This window comes from Lygodium microphyllum, chromosome 6, assembly GCF_053477565.2.
Source record: "Lygodium microphyllum isolate KBCC chromosome 6, Lygodium_microphyllum_v1.1.10, whole genome shotgun sequence".
Classification (NCBI taxonomy): Eukaryota; Viridiplantae; Streptophyta; class Polypodiopsida; order Schizaeales; family Lygodiaceae; genus Lygodium; species Lygodium microphyllum.
This window is the reverse complement of record NC_141140.1, coordinates 38,051,058-38,071,376: the sequence shown is the minus strand read 5'-3', so window position 1 is coordinate 38,071,376 and position 20,319 is coordinate 38,051,058.

Below are 20,319 nucleotides of genomic sequence, written 5' to 3'. Positions count from 1 at the left end.
TTTATATGCAAGGGAATGTCACACATAGCTATTCTTATAGCAACCAGCCTCGTATAAGTGAGGGTTATATTCGATTGTCACCTAGTGCTCCATGTCATGCAAACATATACCAACATGAGTGATGTAGGTTAGCGCATGGATTAGGAAGTCTCTCAAGCCTATTTTGCTAGCAATATGCATCTCTTCCTCACTCAATATTCAATCCAAATATGAGTGGAGCATTACATTCTCTTCTAGGGGTTGAAAGCAAGTACTTGAAGTGGCATAGGGGTGATGTAGGTTAGGTCATTTGTTTGACTTGATGGCATGATGCTATTCAACATTGGGCATTATCTAACAACCAAACCATTCCCACTATGCACATAGAGTGAGCCATTATTGTAAGAAGACGAGACTCAAATTTTGCTAGATGATCTAGATCCACTTGGTCCTTCTATGTCATTTCTACATAGTTGCGTTTGAATGATGTGATTAATTGGCCCTTGGAGAGATTTTTCTCATAAGATTTAGGTTTCTATTAGCCCTTTGGTAATCATGGGATGATTATCAAATGTTTCGCATAAGCAAGTCAAATATTGAAAAGCCTTAGCCATACTTTCATCGAGGATACCTAGAGCTAGTGCTTCAAAACTGCATGAGCGAAGGAGATGAAGGTGTTGTCCAATTTGTTTATCCATGGTTTTTAGGCCCATAGTAGATCAAGTTTTGTAGAATACATTTGGTTGATATGATTAGGTGATTTGGGTGGGGCATTCGATTGAGATTCAACTTGTATATTCTTAAGAATACACAATATTTTTATTTGTGTCAGGTGTTATTGACCTTTAGTGTTTGTAATGAAAGAAACATTATATTCTACTATGTGTGCCTTGCAACTATCAGGTGTTATTGACCTTTAGTGTTTGTAATGAAAGAAACATTATCTTCTACTGTGTGTGCCTTGCAACTATTTTCATTCTAAGATAGCAAAGTGTTTAAGGATTTGGAGGTTGCAAGGCAACTAGCAATCGCATGAGACTCTTCATGTCTTTTTGTGCTACTTACAACCTTTGCTATTGTTGTTTACTAAAGCTATGAGCTTTTTCATGTGGCCATGTGTTCATCAAGCATTCTATTGGAGTTACATTGAGTAGGATCATCATAGGCATTTTCTTTCTATATATATCCACACATATTTAATTAACATTATGTAACTTGTTTCCTTGATTGTTTTGAGGTTTTTGTAGTGTGGGGTTGTGATCAATTGAGATTATTTTGTTGTGCAAGCGTTGTGATTGTTTTCAAGGTTTTGATGCTGTGTGGGATTTCCATCAAGACTAGTCCACCTGTAATAGGTGATGACACCATAGCAACTTTGACGCCAACACATGGTTGTGAAGGTTTTGGAAATCAAATCCATGAACTACTTGCATGATCCCCTTGAACTCATAGCAAGGCTTTTGAAACCCATATGGTTTTGGTATTATTGCATCATTGGTGCCTCTATCTTGAACACGAAGAGGTGGATTTTAGTGCTCATGTAGTAGGAGGAGTAGTTTCCATGCCATTATGTTCATCCTTGGTATCCACTATTGTTAAGTTTTGGGTGATTTGATTGTCTTGCTCACTATTTCTTTGTGGGCTACTTGCACTTGGGATAGTTTGTTGAATAAGGTTTTAAACCCCCTCCTTAGGGGTCGCATTCCAGGAGTTTGAGGATGTTGGTGGAATTTCTTGCTTTGAAGAAGCAAGCACACCATTTCTAAAATACGTGATGATAATTATGTTGGATAGTGCGAGGTGTATGTTTTGTATCATAATCAATCATGCATTTGGCCTATTGTTTGAATGGTCATCCCAACAAGGCTTCTTTTTCAACTCCTTCTATGTTAGGTAGCATGTAAAAAATGGTAGGAGTGCTTTCAATTTTGATGATTAGTATCACCTTGCATTTCCCTATTATGGTGTATGGTGTGCCCCTCTATGAGTTAACTTTGATGATGGTAGGGATCAATTGAGATCACCCCTATATTGGTATAATATTTTTATGTCATGATATTACAATTAGCTACATTGTCAATTAGAGCATAAATTGTATGCTCTTTCTTTTCAACAAGTTTGAACCTAAGATAAGTTGATGGTACACTGGTGCATCATCTTTGGGGTGCATCTCCGTGATTGCTACAATGCGTATGACGATTGATAGAAGCATCATGTGAAGTTCATGGGTGTGTTGGTGTGTATTATTCTTTTATGCTACATCCATTGAAAGTGCCAATGCCTTTGTCCTCAAGAGTTTCGAGCTCCATGTTGCTTGTTTTACTAATTAGCACACATACAAGGACTGAGACCCCATAAACTTCATTTTCTACTTGTGGCCCTTAATGGAGAAGAGAAACACTAGGTGACCCTCAAACTCTCTATGTTTGACATGCTTGTCAATCCACCCCTTCTATCTAGCCTTCTCACATCTTAGGGTATGTGTTGCTAGGAGTGTTGTTTCTAATAATTGTTTGAGTTCTACTAGTTGGTCCAAGATTCTCTACCATCCCATCATTCTTGTGTAGCCACTCTCAAGATTGGGACAAAAAATTCAATTGGCATAATGGCGTCAATTCTACATGTGAGTTTAAACTAAGTTTTTCATATTGTATACCATTTGATATGCATATAAGGCTTCCATTAGCTTGTTGTCCTAGTCACTATGAGGGGCTAAAATTGTCTTAATTAGTAGGTTGATCAAGGTTTTATTTATGGCTTCTGCTTGGCCATTTTCTTAAGGGTAGTTAGTTACTTTTGATGATGAATGACCATGAATGCAAACAACAAATGAGGGATCACTTCATTGATAAAATGTGCACCCTATTCACTCACAATCATGAGGTGGCAACCAAATCTAGAGGTGATCTACCTCCATAAGGACTTTGCCAATCTCCTAGCATCGTTCTTTCAAGTGGTCCTAGCCTCATCCCACTCTGTCAAGTAGTCAATTCATGACAATGATTTATTTATCTCGTATGTGCATTGAGTTGTAAAACTTATAGGTTCAACAAAATCAATCCTTCACTTCTCAAAGGTTGGGAGGCTATTATTGGCATGAGTTCCATTTTATCTTTTTACATAAGCACATTCCATTATAGATTCAACAAAATCAATCCTTCACTTCTCAAAGGTTGGTGGGCTATTATTGGTGTGAGTTCCATTTTGTTTTTTCACATAGGCACCTTTGTGCATTGGCATTCACATTGCAATGTTTCACCAATCTAGCCACATCACAAAAGAGTATAGGCCACCATAATTGAGGCCAAATGATTTTCTATGAAATAGAGTCTCCATAAAAGTGTCTTTTTTCTACTCTCACATATGCTTCCATCAATAGAATGTCCAGTGTGACTTGTATGTGTGTGTGAACGGTGCATGAGTTCAAACTCAAGCACTTGACCCCTCCACCTAGTAATGTCACTGCCTCTTTCACACCAGGTGGTCCCATGTTTATTCTAGTCTAAAACATAGTAGTGCACTCTAACAAATACTTTTAGTTACATGTTAAAGTTCATTTTCCCTCAAGGGTTTCCCTCCAAGGACTCTTGGTATATGTATTAAGAAGGTAGAACTCAAATTGGCCCCTTTTTTTGTACCACCAAACCTTGCTTTTAGCAGACATATAAACCAAACACTTAACTTTTTCATATTGTATATACAATGGGACACTTCCAATGAGCATTAGACTATATCATATTATTATCTATTTCCACAAAACCAAGTATTTCAAGATTTTCATCTCAAACCATTTTTCCCACGAGATGTCATATGGTTACAAGCACTTGGATCCACATACCATATACCATTACTCACTATTCATGCATTTGTATATACTACATTCATCACATATTGCATTTCATAAAAAAGAATAAGCCATGCTAGAATCTCGTGAACTTTGTATCATGATTGGATACAATCATTAGTGGCATCCCATGGAGCTTGAAAGGGACCTCCATAAATTGACCAATCACTTGTTTGGCAAAAAATTGGACCTTATTTGGGCTGATTTAGTTAACCAGTCAACAACCATATAAATGTTATTGCATCCATACTTCATAGTAGGCAATCCCATGATAAAATCCATTCTTATGCTAGTCCATTTCCCTTGAGGAATGGGTATTTTCTTCTTCTTCTTCTTCTTCTTCTTCTTCTTCTTCTTCTTCTTCTTCTTCTCTCTCTCTCTCTCTCTCTCTCTCTCTCTCTCTCTCTCTCTCTCTCTCTCTCTCTCTCTCTCTCTCTCTCTCTCTCTCTCTCTCTCTCTCTATGCTCTCGTGCTTAGAGAGCTTCAAATGGGGGCTAACCTATTAGCCTTAATATTAAGGTATTTGTAGGCTTTACAAGGACTCGCTCTCTCTCTTTCCTTCTTTATGATGGTCGCCGTCTGATCAAACTCCTACTTGATGATGAATTCGAGATAGTTTTTTGGTTGCTTAATTCAGATGTTAAAGGAATGGATGTTAAACTTCATCATGCAGTCTGGATGACAAGTGCATGGCGGCCTTATTTAGTTCGAGATGAAAGTAGCGACAGACGTTGATGACAATAATGAGTTCTTCTCTTTTCCTTTCATTTGTTCCTTTTAATACTAAGACTTATAGCCATTGTTAAGCCCCCGTATAATATCTCAAGTGTGTCTTGGCCCTAAAGAATTCTTGACTATGAATGGGAGGTATACTCATAAGGTTAGATCAATCACCACTACTTTGTCATCAAATATGATGCCTCCTCATCCTAAACAAGCAGTACTATGAAATTATGCACCTCACAAATAATCATCGGCATCCTCACGCATGCTTTGACACCTCCAAAGGTGCCTTAGTCCTGGGGGGATAACTAAGCCTTAGATTTAGGCTATAAAACCTTAAGCACTAACAAAGAGAGGGATTGGTTTTTAATTTGGCTGCTCGTTGTTGCTTCATGAGAGAGAGAGAGAGAGAGAGAGAGAGAGAGAGAGAGAGAGAGAGAGAGAGAGAGAGAGAGAGAGAGAGAGAGAGAGAGAGAGAGAGAGAGAGAGGAGAGTAGTTTATTATCATCCACGGAAGGCCAAATTATGACCCATGGGGCCTTTCCAGATATACAATGATTCTCCCCCCTCCCCCCCCCCATGGTAGGAAAGGGTATCTATGGTGAAAGAATGATCTACGTAGTGTGGTTCTCCCGAAAGTGTAAAATGTGGGTGACGAGAGCCCCTAACTTCAATATAGGTATGCTGCGTGTGTATCTGCTTGCAAGTAGGATTTCCAACATGAAGGATAGATATGCAAACTGTAATAAGCAAGTTTTCCATTTGCTTCCTTGCTTTGATGTTTTGCTTGATACGCTCGTAAGAGGTCTGATTGAAACGTGTCCATGCATATATCTTCGGATGCCATATCTAGATATCTATCCATGCCGCACCCTTTAAACCATTTTCACATATCCAGCACCCATCCTGTTGAAAGCACTTTACTTTTCCACGTTTTTTGTAGGCGTGTGCTAGCATCCCATGCCCGTTTGGGGAGTCTACTGTCATCCATTTGACGCACTCGGGTGGCATATCTCAGTACTCGGATCATAACATATACTTCTATTGTTCGACAGCTAGTTTCCAAAAGCATAAGTACATATGGTGTGGTGCTTTTGATGCCCAAATGTCTACGAATAAAAGCTTTTTGTAGCTTCTCAATGTTGTTCCATGCAGATGAGGAGATGCTCCCCCCCACACTTCCACTCCATATAATACCGTTTGTAGAATATATGCATAAAAAATCATACAATGTATTTTCTAGCATTTAGTATCTATACGGTTGCAATCGTTTTCAAAGTGATAATACTTGCTTTTCCCTGCTGCTAATTGCCGTTCCACATCTATAGACTATCCCGCATAATGTACTTTTGGTGGGTCTTTGATTGCTTGTTGCGCACAGCCATTAGCTTTGTTTTTGATGCATTCCCTATCGAACCACTATCTTGACAAAACCATTCAAGAATCCCCATGAACTACTATATACGTTCCCCAGTATATGTAAAGAAGAACACATCATCTGCATAAAGTAGGAGCAAGATGGCAAACATACCAATATGCAGGCTTTTGGCTTCCTCTTCATTCATAGCCATGAGAAGTATTTCCTCTAGCTTATCAATGCATAAACCAAATAATGTAGGGGAGAGTGGGTAACCTTGTTTGACTCTCATATCACTCTCAAATACTTGTGACAACCCATTGTGACCTCTAAGGCGGCACACCACTCGTTGATATATCTTGTAAATTCCCATGCAGAGATCATTTGGGACCCCTAATTCTTGTATTCGTTGCCATAAGCCAACCCTGGGTATGGTGTCAAAAGCCTTCTTAAAATCCACAAAATAGCAATACAAGGTTGCTCCCTCAAGCCGAATCTCATCCATAAGCACACATAAAGTAACCAAATGGTCTATGGTGTTATGACCAGGGTGAAAACCTGCTTGTCCATAAGCTCTTTTGTTATTACTTTTTGCCCATTTACTCAATTGCATTTCCACGATAGTGTTGAATAGTTTTGCCATGGTTGAACTGACCATAATCATGCGGTAGTTTGTCAGCTAATTGCAATCTCCTCCCTTATACAATGGTTGTATCCAATCCTCTTGCCATTCTTGGGGAAAATTATATGCAAAATCATGATGTATCACATGCAACATAAAAAATCTCGTCTCCTTTGTTGTCCATTTCAACATCTCCTCTTTCAACTACAAAGTATCACATGCTTTTCCATTAGCCATCTTGTTGAGGGTTGCCTTCAATGTTTCTAAAGTGAACAGAGCACTAAATTTCTGCGTATGTACATCACATTTGATGGGATGTACCCCTTTATGCATGTAAAGTTTTGTAACATACAATAGCATGTTAGCATATGTAAAATCCCCCATAACATTTGACCGTTTGATTTTGCAATTTTCTCCATGCTCGTCTTGGACATTTCTCAAACTCCCTAGCATCTTCACTTTCATTGTCCACAACATATCGTCGCCACTTTTTACATGTGAGAGCATTATATCATTTTTTTGCCTCACTTTGTTCTTGTCCCTTAGGGAGGATTTTTAGCTTTCTACTTGCAGCCTTACATTCACATCAAACCATTTCTTGTATGACAATCCTTTGGCATTTTTGTGACTAATCTTTGGTTTCCCAAAAACCTCTATAGCCATATTTAGCATTGCATCTCTTAGATCAGCCCATGTGCTCCTAGTAAGATTGCTCATAAGACTATCTAGGTGACCAGCATATGCTTGTTTCTTGTCTACATCAATATGGAATGCACCAATACCTACTATGTCCCTTGTATGTCCTACATGGTGGCAAATATTAGGTGTCAAGCCCAAAGCTATATGATCCGATTCTGGATGTTTTCCACCTAACCAAAACTCTATGATCATGCATAAATCACTCATGTGTACCATTGCATAGTCTACCACACTAGAACCTCCACTAGCTAAGTAGCACGTGCATCCTTCAGTATCAGGAAAACAATTCATACCATTCAATATCGACATGTGCAAACCATTAACCATATCCATCAAAGCATGTCCATGAGCATTAATGTTTGTATCCTCAGACTGTCAACGCCAACGTGCATCTACATCCACAAGAGTTGTGTGCAATGGTATATTATCCACATTTGCAATCGCATTTGTAGTTCACGTACTCCCCGTTCTAGAATATTATCTCTTTGGGACCATCATGAGTAGGGATTCTATGTATGCTAGCTTCTTGGTCTTGATTAGAAGTCTCGAGTGACTAAGGGAATTCCTTATGAGAGATGGAAATCTTGTGGAGAGAAGAATGATTGTTCCATGAATGTTAGAGGCAATAGGGTAAAGTTTCCATAAGCCAAAGTAGTATGTCCTTGTGAGTTGTTGATGATGACCTCCTCTCTCTCTCTCTCTCTCTCTCTCTCTCTCTCTCTCTCTCTCTCTCTCTCCTTCTTCTTCTTCTTCTTCTTCTTCTTCTTCTTCTTCTTCTTCTTCTTCTTCTTTCACCCTCTCTTCTTTCCTTCTTCTACCTTTCTCTCTTCTTCTCCTCTCTTATCTTCTTCTTGCACTCTCTTCCTCTCTATTCTTCTATTCTTCTCATTATCTCTTTCTCCCTTCTCTTCTATCCTCTTTTTTCTTCCTCTTCTCCACTTCTCCTCCTACTTGATTATGTAAACATAGTAAAATATTTTCTTGGCATTTATAGATCATGCAAACATAGAGGAATATTTTCCTTAGTATTTATAAATCATGAAAAGTGAATTAAAATATCAATGTAGGACATTAAGTTTGTTGAATTGAAATACCTTCTTTAATACATGAAATTCCTTTGTTGTTAATTAAGTCAAAATTAGTAAATCGCAAATGTAGTTATTAAAAAGTTATGGAATGACATAAGTAGTTACTAGAACCTAGGGTATTCAAGTCAATTCACTTTGCCAACATGGCAAAGTGAAAATTTAAAAGACAAGGAAATTTTTGGGATGATTGCAAAAATGGGATATATTATGATAGAAATAATTGCCATGGATAAACCTTGAGGAGGAACCCTACTTATATTCATGCTAGAATGGCTAATGGTTATAAACATAGGATCATGAGGTAACTAAAGAAATGATATAATCTTCCTTTGAGAAAATAAAAGTCTATAAAATCCTAGGGAAAAATACTTATTTGTGATTTACGTAGCTTCCAAAGAAAACAATCATGATTCTGACTAAGGTACAATAACTTCCAACACGTAGGAGTATAGAAAGCTAGTCAAGACTTGTAATAAGGTCTATTGACCAACCTTAGATTATGAGAAAGGACTAAAAATAATTTAGAAAAAAATTAATACTAACCAAGGGGAGGACTCATGAAGAAAGACAAACTAGAAGGGAACTTAGGGAATCCGAAAGGAGCTAAGAGAAATCCAAAAAGGAGGGGGGGGGGGGGGGTATAAGACCAAGTTGAAAAGAATTGCCGCTAATTTAAAACCCTTGCTCTAATTTCCCCTCTATTTTGTATAGAATTATTGCTTGAGAAAGAAGTGCTTGTGTTTGCAAAAGGAGCATACAAGTTTACTTGATATACTTAGGAGGTTGATTTGATTAAATATATACTAAACTTACCACAAGGTAAAAAGAAAACATACTAGACCTCCCCCAAGGCTTACATCGGATCCCTTTTTCAAGTGGGATTAGTTTTGGCCACCTCAGAGAGTCCTTACCAACCCTAATGGTGAGAGGTTGCTCCATATGATAATCCTTGGTCATATGAGGAGTTTAGGGTGCCAAGGGGGGTTTGACCAGTAAACTCTTAGACTCTTAGGATTCGTCCAAAGCTTGCATGACTTACTATGGGGACTTCTTGAGGGCCCCATAGGTCGTCCTATGGATGGGTGGTCTCAGTGAACCGAGAGTTTTCCTTAAGGCACCAGATTTAGGAAGTGACTGAATATGTGACTATCTAGTGTAGATAAGGTAGATCTCGATCAAATGCCATTTAAGAAGAATGCTCACTATAAACCAAGTGCAGCATTAATCTACTTTGGTTTGAGTTGACTTGCAAACGTAGTGGCTCAAAGACTGAAGCTAGTTAATCCAAATAGGAGACCTTAGTTTATTTAAAACCCAAAATTTAGGTCGATTCTTGTGGGAAAAACCAAGAGTTTTCGTTGCTATGTGGACTCAAGAGAGTCTAGGATGCAAACCTCACGTAAATTGAAAGAGTACCAAGTGGCATTGCCTAGAAAATAATCTCAATGGACCACTAAATTGTGATGTTGAGGTTATCTCAAGAGCGGGCATGTCTCACATGATATCAGAGGGTGATAAATCGAAATAATGCATAGAAAGATATGTTTATGACTTTGTGTAAGGAAAATTTTGGTACAATATGATTCACCACTAACAATCAATGGCAAAAATTATTTGTATTCCAAACAATGTTTATCTCTGCAATGCATTCCCTTGATTTTGATTGGTAGGATTGCTTTATGAGGATCTCATAGTGTATGTATAACCCTTTGCCACTATATGGGGAGTGCTAGTGGATATGAAGCATAGTCTTGATTCATCAATGCCAATTGACTTACCTTCCTTCAAAACAACCTATGGATGGAAGATCTTAGGCTGGTCAAGCTATTTATCTTCAAAGAATTGTCTGGCTCCCAAAAAATGCACCACCTGTCAATACCTAAAATGGGCCCAACATTGTCTTTATGGCACTAGCCAGGCCTATACTACTCACCTCAAACCACCCCACATAGCCTCATGGCTAGGAATGTCGAAGGGGTATACTAACCTAACCTTGAATACATAACTTTGTGTTTGTATGATTTTGTAGTCCAACGGATAATCCTATCCCACCCTCCTAAGAGGGAGTCCCTAAACATATTGGTGTTACACCATGTAAGCACATATAGAGGAAGCACCCCTCAGTTGATTATCGCGGCTCTACTATGGCTGTCCTACGCCTGGGGGATTGGCCCCAAGATGCACCATTAACACATAAAGCACGTTTGAAACAAGCTCCACTCTTTTGATTGATCGATCCAAGAGATAATAGATAGTCCTCACTAAATATTCTCCAAGGAATCGAACCTCTAACCCTATATAGAGCTTAGGCCACGTCACACTCTCAACGTAGGTCATCACTCATAAAAATAATTGCTATGCATCTAGGATGATACCATATGGTTCATGCAATGTAATTGTGTATGACTATTGTGCTCAAACAAGTTTATTCAGTAACACTATCCTCAACACAGGTGGAGAATGGGTTCTCTAGAATTTCTATCTTTATGATCAAGTGCTTTGTATTCTCTAAGTTGAATGCATTGCCATTTTAGGATGCTTGTGCTGCCACAATTATTGTAAAGATGGTTTCCCAATTCTTCCCCAAAAATACAAAGTCGTAGATACATTGGATGAGCCTTCAAGCTACAAAAACTATTGATGTATCTCAATTTCACAAATAAAATGGTTGTAACTTAAAATCTCCCTAGCTTGATTCCAATTATCTACTTGATGTAATAAAAGGATCTGGTTAGTCCTATTGCGAGCCATGAATAATAAAAGAGTCTCAAATTCTTGCAAGAATTGTGTACTCCATACTAATCTTATGCTCTAAATTTAAAGTTCATGGATTCAAGTATTGAAAACCTTAAAAAGAGGTGAATATTGTAAACATACAATGTTGAGAATGTAAGCTTCTGTGTTTGTAGGCATGTATATGTAAACACACTCTTATGTGCTTAATATTGTATGGTGCATGAATATATACAAGAGATTTGGAGTGAAGTGTGCCACATAGGTGCACACATGTAAAGTGTGGGTTGTATGGTGTTACATGGGGACACACATGGAAAGTGTGAGGGATCGTTGATGAAGTATCTCCTCCTTTATATATGTAACTAGTTCATGCAATGAAAGATAAGAAGAAGACAACATTTGTTAAGTGTGCATATTGTGTGCCTTTTTGTTGTAGCCATGGATTCCCTTGTCTATTAAAATCCACCATAATTATGTGTCAATAATTTTATACACACCATGATAAAATCCCACATTGGGATTCTTGACATATAAGATGCAGAGCTAATCTTACAAATGTTAATAAAACTAGGATATTTTGTCTTTCATGCCTATGCTTAGCCTTACAAAAGCGCAAGAGAAGAAATTCATTCTCAAGTAAATCAAACCACTTGAGTTTGATGGATAAGGAAAGGAGGTTGAGTCTAAAGCAAAAATTTGGATCAAATCTATGGAGGATTACTTCATTGCTATAAGCATTGCCCCTCCTAATCGGGCAATGAAAGCTAAACTAAAGTTGATAGGCAAAGGTCAACTTTAGTGGAAGCAATGGTGTGAGGACTAAGGGATTATGGAAGCAACCATTACTTGGAAAATTTGAAAGGAAGTTGAAAAAGAATCATTTTGATTTAGGGAATATCCATATTTCCCTGAAGAGTTGACAGAACTTTCTCTACCAAGAGAAGTTGATCATGGGATTAAGCTAACACTAGGGGTTGCACCATAGCAAAGTGAGCCTATCATATGCCTATTCCAGAAGACATTGAGTTGAAAGAATAACTAAAAAAAAAGAGGCCAAGGATATATTAGACCAAGTAATTCACCATGGGGAGCCTTGATGCTATTCCAAAAAAAGAAGGATGGAATCCTCCATCTCTACATTGACTACCATGTGATGATCAAGAACAAATATCCAATTCCAAGGATAAAAAATTTACTTGGCCATCTTTAAGTTGCAAATATCCTCTCGAAGATTGATCTAAGATCATGCAATTGTTAGATAAGGATCAAAGAAGAAGACATTCCAAAAACTTCATTTAACACAAGGTACGACTATTAAAAATTCATTGTGATGTCTTTTGGATTAATTGATGCACCTATAACCTTTAACATGCTAATGTAAGACATCTTTCGACCCTATCTTGATGACTTTGTTCTTGTCTTCTTTGATGATATCATAACCTACTCAAAGAGGGGTGAAGATCATGAATCTCAAGTTTGATTTTTCCTTGAAACAATGAGGATACACAAGCTTTATGCCAAGAAGAAGAAATGTGCCTTCTTTAAGAGGCAGATTGAGTACCTTGGATTTATAATCTCTAACAAAGGGATTGTTGTAGACCTTGCCAAGGCTAAATATGTACAAGAATGGGCACCCCCAATGGCAATTAAGAAAGTCTAATGTTTTCTAGGCTTGATAGGATGATATAAGATTTTTACCAAGGACTATGCCTTGGTTGCCACACCCTTGAATGATTTACTCAAGAAGAAAATTGTCATTGTATGAACTCCCATTGAAAAACCTAGCTTTGAGAAGCTTAAATAGAGCTTGATCACAACTCCTATTCTAAAACCATTCAACTTGAACCAAGAATTTGAAGTTTCCACTAATGCAAGCTCTCTTGAATTAGGCTACGTACTCATGCAAGAAGGCAACCCGATAGCCTATTCTTCTAGGAAGATGAAGATTTATGCGAATAACTATGCTCATGATCAGGAGCTACTTGTTGTAATTCATGCTCTCAAATTACGGAGACACTATTTGCTTGGCAACAAGTTTACCTTGGTCGCCGACCATAAGAGTCTCAAATGGATCTTTACTCAACCAAACCTAAACATGAGACAATGATGATGGATTGAAGTCTTGCAGGAATAGGACTTTGAGATCAAAGTATAGTGATATATTGTTAATACGAAAAGGTTAAGGTTGATTGACTCTTGTTATTAAAAGTGAATATCTATTTATAGGTCTTGTAAATCATCTCATTAAATTATTGTCACAATATTTTTTCTAAACAATATTCGCTTATGTTGGGTAAGTTAGTCCCAAATGGGAAATTCATGTCTTGCTTAACATGTTGTAAGAGATGTACTCAACACTTCTTTATGGGGAGGAGAATCCTTATTAGAATGTAAGGTTACCTTAGGATAAGGTCTACCTTAGCTATGGAAGCTCTGAACTGGATGATGGTGTGATTGTCATTGTTTGAAAGGATTGTTTGTGTTTGCTAGAATCTAGCTCTCTGATTAAAAACATTGACAAATAGGATAAAAGGAAAGATCGTGTTAGGCTACCCCAAAGCTAGCTGTGAGACCGTACTCTAAGGGGGTCACGGTTATTGCTTCGAGATGCTTAGACTAGCTTCGTAGTGAAAGGTCTGTCCATAGGGATAGCCTCGAATAGAACCCTAAATACTAGTTACAAGGGTGGAATCTTGGTGGGCACTATACCCTCGTGGAATTTTGTATATCTTCCACAGGGTCGAAAAGATAAAAATTGTAATAAACTTCCAATATAATAAAGAAATTTGTTTTACTCAAGGGTTGTTTGAATTGTATGCATGTCCTGAGATAAATTATGTGAAAGAACATGTGATTTAACAGACTAATTAAGAAAGCTGGTTGTATATGTTCCAATAAATGTGCTGTAGGTAATTAAAAAAACTAAAGATGATTCCATCATCAAAGGAAAGCGGGTGGGCATAACCCTTGATGGGTCCATCCAATGGTAGGGTGGTCCCTGTTTGGGAGCTTTTTTAAATCAGTAATAGAAATAGAAAGACGAGATATTTTGACCAACTAGTCATTAGGTAGAACCAACTTGCATTATTTTAGGGGATTGGAATGGGATTTTTCCTTATGGGTAGAAGGGTTGACGTACCGCACTCCCCTTCGTCTCCAATTCTCTTTGAACCAAGTGCAATGGCAAGTCTGCTTCAGTTTGAGTAATCCTGTAGGAAGTGGGAACTCGAAATTATTGACGCTAGCTGGCTATTAGTAGACCTGTCTGATTTTAGGAACTCAAAAATTTAGGTCAATCCTAGTGGGTTCGGTTGGAACTCTTCCGTTGCGATGTAAACTCAATAGGGCCTAAGTGACAAACCCTGTGATACTCCAAGGGAACATGCGGCAGGGTCATTTTGGAATACCTACTGATGGACTACTAAAAGGAGCACCTTGGATTGAGGCTGGCAAACACCTCATAGTTGGAATCAAAGTGCTCGTTAAAATAGAATACGATGTAAGCTTAAGAAGATTTTTTTTTGGGATGGTAAACATAGCCTAGAACATGTTTTCTTCTCTTTGTTAATGTATATTTTTTATTTATGGCAGAATAACAAATCTTGAAAATGATTCTTGATATTTCAAGAGTAGTGTCTATGTCAGCTATGCATTCATCCTATCTTGCCTGGAGGAATCAGATGATGCGGATACTAGATCAGTTGTACAACCCCTCGCCTCTATATCATGAAAGACAATGGATGATTAGAGGAGGATACTGCTATATCAATGCAAGACGTCTAGCTTATCTTTAGAATAATCTGAAAAGGGTAAAATGGATGGAAGATCTTAAAGTTGTCGAGATCTATCTATTTTATGAAGCCAGTGTAAATTCAACCCTGTATACTAGAGGCAAGAAGATCATACTAACCCAGTATATCTATGAGGAAGTTATGAAGATCCTTCAAGCCAACAGAGTAAAAGTCGTAGGTCGCTCTAGTCACTGCAATTACAAAAATGGCAGATTTCCTGAACTCTCTCAAAAATATAGATTCCTAGATATCTACTCTCAGAATCCAAGTTACTTCATAAAGGATGTATCAAAATGTCATGCTTAGATTGTAGTAGGAAATCCTTTTCTCAAAAAAATAAGATGAACCTGTGAGCTATCTGATTACCTTGTACATCCGTTGTAATAAAGATTGATTGATACTTTATGATCAATCAAAAAAATAATGGAATCTTATTTTCCCTTCGAACCTTTGAAATTGTAGTTTAACTTTAGTAATGGGAAAAGAGTTTTATTTGAAATTGTTTCAATAAATTAAGCAAGAAATAATTTAAGTATTAAACTCTAATATTAACTCTATGTAAATTTCATAAAGTTTACTTGGTAATTGTTGAAAATTTCCAAGAATTTCACACCCACAATAATTTTCGACAAATCCCAAGAGAAAAGGAGTCTTTTGAAGAAAATCAAACCTCTGGAATTTGATGGGAAAGGTGAGAATGTGGAAACCAATGCAAAAATTTGGATAGAATCCATGGAATATTATTTTACTGATGTTGAAACTGTTCTAGACAACCAAGCCATGGTAGCTAAGCTAAAATTAATTGGAGAACCTTGACTTTGGTGGAAGTAGTGGCACCGAGATCAAGGTGTCCCTGAAAGTACCATTACTTTGGATTTGCTGAAAGAAGCTATAAGAGGAAGATATTTACCTCCAGCTTATTGCACCCAGAAGATGAATGAGTTCTTTAATTTGAAGCAAATGGGATTGACCCTAGAAGCGTATTACTCCAAGTTTGTTTCACTTCTTAAATATGCACCCTCCATGGATACTGCTCAATAAGTGTCCAAGTTCTACAATGGGCTAAATTCTACTTTGAACACTTGTTTGGAATCAATGTGCCCAATAGACCTCCAAGATGCTTTAATTTGAGCTGCTCCGATTGTGCGATAAGTACAATCAAAGCCTTAAAAATGATAAGTTATGGACCTACAATAACCAAAGCAAAGGAGAATTCAAAGGTCAAGCAAAAAGAACCCAAGGCCAATTTTACCAAGGTTAGAAGAAAAAGGCAAAATCCAATGCAATTGGAAATTTTGTTCCTACCTAGGGAAACAAGGATGGTCTTAGGTGCTTTCACTGTAATGAGCCAGGACATTTTAGGAGAGATTGTCCAAAGCTTGGTGGAAACCATCGCCAAGGCCAATTTTGAGGTCAAGGTAGAGCTTCCCAAGGCCGTGGTCAAGTAGCTATGGCAAGAGGAAGAATGTCAAATATTACTCTTAAAGAGATCAATAAGGAGGAAGACCCTACTATGGAAGAAGATATTGAAAAAGCAACTGTTCATGCTACATTCTACAAGAAGGGCCCAAATCGTCAATATTCGATAATACAGACACCAACTAGTCACCAAGGTAAATCATTTAAAGTTTTGATTAACTGTGGAAGTACACACCCATTTATTTCTTCCAAGTGTGCTAAGAAGTTAGGAATAGATACAATAAATGTATCAAAACTGCTTGTGGAATTAGCAAATGGAAAAGAATTACTTTCTACACAGCAAACTACCAAGGTAGAGTTTAACTTAGGAGAAAACCTTTCAAGTATGAGGTTCAAAGTAATGAACGTAGGAGCTTATGAATGTTTACTAGGAATGGGTTGGTTGATTCCTAATGATGCTCATATCCATTGTGGAAAAGGTCAAGTCACATTTTAGGATTTGAACAGTGAAATAGCAACTACAGAAGGTGAAACAGGGAAACCTAAAGTTCAATTAGCAAAAGCTTCTCGAATTGTGAAAGGCTTGAAGAAAGGATTACATGTTTACTTGATCAAGCTTAACAGGGTAAATCAAGATGGCCAGACAGAAGAAGAACCATTCTGGTTAAAAAAAATACGCCAACATATTTCCTGAAGAGTTAACTGAGTTACCTCTGGAAAGAGAAGTTGATCATGAGATCAAACTTGTTCCAGAAGCCGCTCCAGTTGCAAAAATACCTTACAAAATGTCTATTCCTAAAGCCATCAAACTAAAAGAGCAACTCAAAAAAATGCTAAAACAAGGGTATATTCGACCAAGTAGTTCACCATGGGGAGCCCCAATATTATTCCAAAAGAAGAAAGATGAAACTCTTTGTCTTTGCATCGACTACCAAGGGCTAAATCAGGTAATAGTGAAGTTAATAAGTACCTAATCCCGATGATAGACGAGCTTCTTGATCATCTACAAGGAGCAATGATATTTTCTAAGATTGATCTTCAGTCAGGATATTATCAGATCAAAATCAAGGATGAAGATATTCCTAAAACTGCCTTCAACACAAGATACGGTCATTTCAAATTCATAGTGATGTCATTTGGGTTGACAAATGCCCCAACTATCTTCAATAGGTTAATGCAAGACATTTTTAGGCCTCATCTTGATGATTTTGTTCTTGAATTATTTGATGATGTCCTAACTTATTCTAAGGAGGAAGAAGATCATGAACTACACATCTTTGCATTGTCTTGGAGACAATGAGAACACACAAGTTATATGCCAAGAAAAAGAAGTGTGTCTTCTTCAGAAGGAAGATTGAGTACTTGGGATTCATAGTGTCTACTAAAGTTATATCAGTATATCCTGCCAAGGTCAAAGATGTTCAAGATTGGCCACCCCCAACCACTATCAAGGAAATGAGAAATTTTCTAGGTCTAACAGGATGGTATAGGATATTCATCTATGATATCCCCGCATAGCCCCCATGGGAACCACCCCCCTTTTTATTAAGGATAATACAATTTTTTAAATCATTTCCCCCTGTCATCATTGATAGGTGGCTGCCGGGGGGGAGGGGGGAGGGGGGGAGGAGATGAGGGAGTTGATGATAACATGGAGGAAAGGGAGGCGATGATGATGTTGACGAGGAAGAGGACAATGATGATCACGATGACGTTAACGAGGAAGAGGACGATGATGATCACGATGAAGATGTGCGTAGTTAGCACAAACAATGATCATAAGGGTTAAAACTAAGATGCTTTAAGATCCATCCGATAGCCAGTATATTTATCAATCCTATTCGGGGTTGGCTAGATGCAAACAACAACCCCATGCCTCAAAAGTAAGTGGAGAGCTCAAGGACTATGAAACCCCGAGACAAAGTAAAAACCGGTACTTCTGTACTTGTTGAAAAGAAGGTTGGGTTATTGACCAATATAAGTGACCTATGGAACTTATGTCTTGTATAGTGTTTGAAACCTTAACATATGCATTAGTCAAAAGAAGGGAGTGTTAAGTAAATTTTACATAGAATTGCTCTTTGATCCCAAGGGGGAGAGGGAATATGCAATGGAAATGTTATTGCGTCTATTCTTGCATTGTTTGGAAACACAATTGGTTTTGTTGGTGGATCAAGCAACGTCCTAAATGCTCCTATATTCAACTGCTTGTTGGTTTATCGTTTGGATGATTATTCCAAGTACTTGTGATTGATGGTAAATTCATGGTAGGGGTCTGTGCTGACAAGTTGCCATGGGGATAAAGAAATGTTTTCTTGGAAAATGATATTAGGACTAATTGCCTTGATTGTGGTTGGATTGTCGATAGGCAGGCACATTACATCATAAAAAACTATGCCTAAATTGCAGCACCTCTTACAGACCTACTCAAAAAGCAAGTTGCCATTATCTGGAAGCCAATTGAACAATCTAGCTTTGAGCAACCAAAGCATAGTTTGATAGCCGCTCCTATCTTAAGGCTACCTGACTTAAGCAAGGAATTTGAAGTTGTCATAGATGCCAGCTCTCTTGCATTAGGATGTGTGTACTAATGCAAGAATGTCATCATGTAGCTTACTCTTCGAGAAACTTGAAAGCCTATGAAAAGAGATATGCTACCCACGACCTGGACTTGTTAGCTATGATTCATGCTCTCAAATTATGGAGACATTATGGAAATAAGTTTTCCTTAGTCACAAATTAGTGGATTTTTACTCAACCTGATCTTAATATGAGACAATGATGGTGGATCAAAATTTTGTAAAAGTATGACTTTGAAATTAAGTTCAAACCTAGTAAAGAAAATGTAGTAGCAGATGCCCTTAGTTGTAAAGCCTTCCTTAATGCTCTTATTTGCCGAAGAACCATCTAGGGTAGAAACTCTAGCTACAATGGTATCAATGCCAACTAATCCTATCATCGAGTTGACTACGGATGAAGCAAATAAGGACCTAGACTATCAACAATTGTTTTGGGAAGTTCAGAATAGGGAACAATATCCCAAACTCAAGACTAAGTATTAATAATTCTCTACAAATGAAGATGAAGGACTTGCTTATTTTAGAATGAGACTATGCATTCCTTCATGTCAGACTCTCAAGAGGAGGATACTTTGGGAAGCACATGACTCTCCTTTTTAGGACACTCAGGGTATGCAAAAACTCTTAATGCTATCAGGAAAAGCTATTAGTAGCAAAGACTCAAGGGTGATGTACTTAAGTATGCCACTGAATGTCTAAATTGCCAAAGGGTAAAATCTAAACATGTCAAGTTACAAGGAAAACTCTAGCCACTTGACATTCCCCAAATGAAATGGGAGTTTATTAGCATGGACTTTGTAGTTGGATTACCTTCTGTGCAAGGAGGATATAACTCAATAATGGTAATAGTAGACATGCTAACAAGGATCGCTCATCTTATTCTAACAAAAACCAATTACAAAGCTTCATTTATTGCAAGAATTTTTGCAAAATAGAATTTTAGGTTACATGGGTTACCTAAAAGGATCATCAGTGATCATGATTCTCTTTTCACCTCACATTTCTGAAAGAGTTTATTTGAAGCCATTGGGACCCAACTTTGTTTCAGCACTGCTTATCATCCATAAACTGATGGCCAGATAGAACGAGTTAATAAAGTAATTGAGGATATTCTACATGCATATTGCAGCAAGGAACCTAAAAGATAGATTCAGTATCTACCCTTAGTGGAATTTGCTTATAATACCTCCTATCATCGAAATATTTAGATGACTCCATTTCAAACGCACTATATGGTCAAGATTGCCATATGTCACTTAATTTTTCCGATCCTACTCTAAGGGTAGAAGCTTTGAGAAAAATGTTAGAAGAAATGGATGATCAAATCAAGATTATCAGATAATATATTCAAGCTGCCAAGGACCGACAAAAGGCTTATACTGATCTAAAAACGCAAGAACGAATCTTCAAAGAAGGAGACATGGTCTTTGTCTGTCTCCAATCAAAGAAGAGTTGAGAATTTAATAAGCTAAGTCGCCAAGT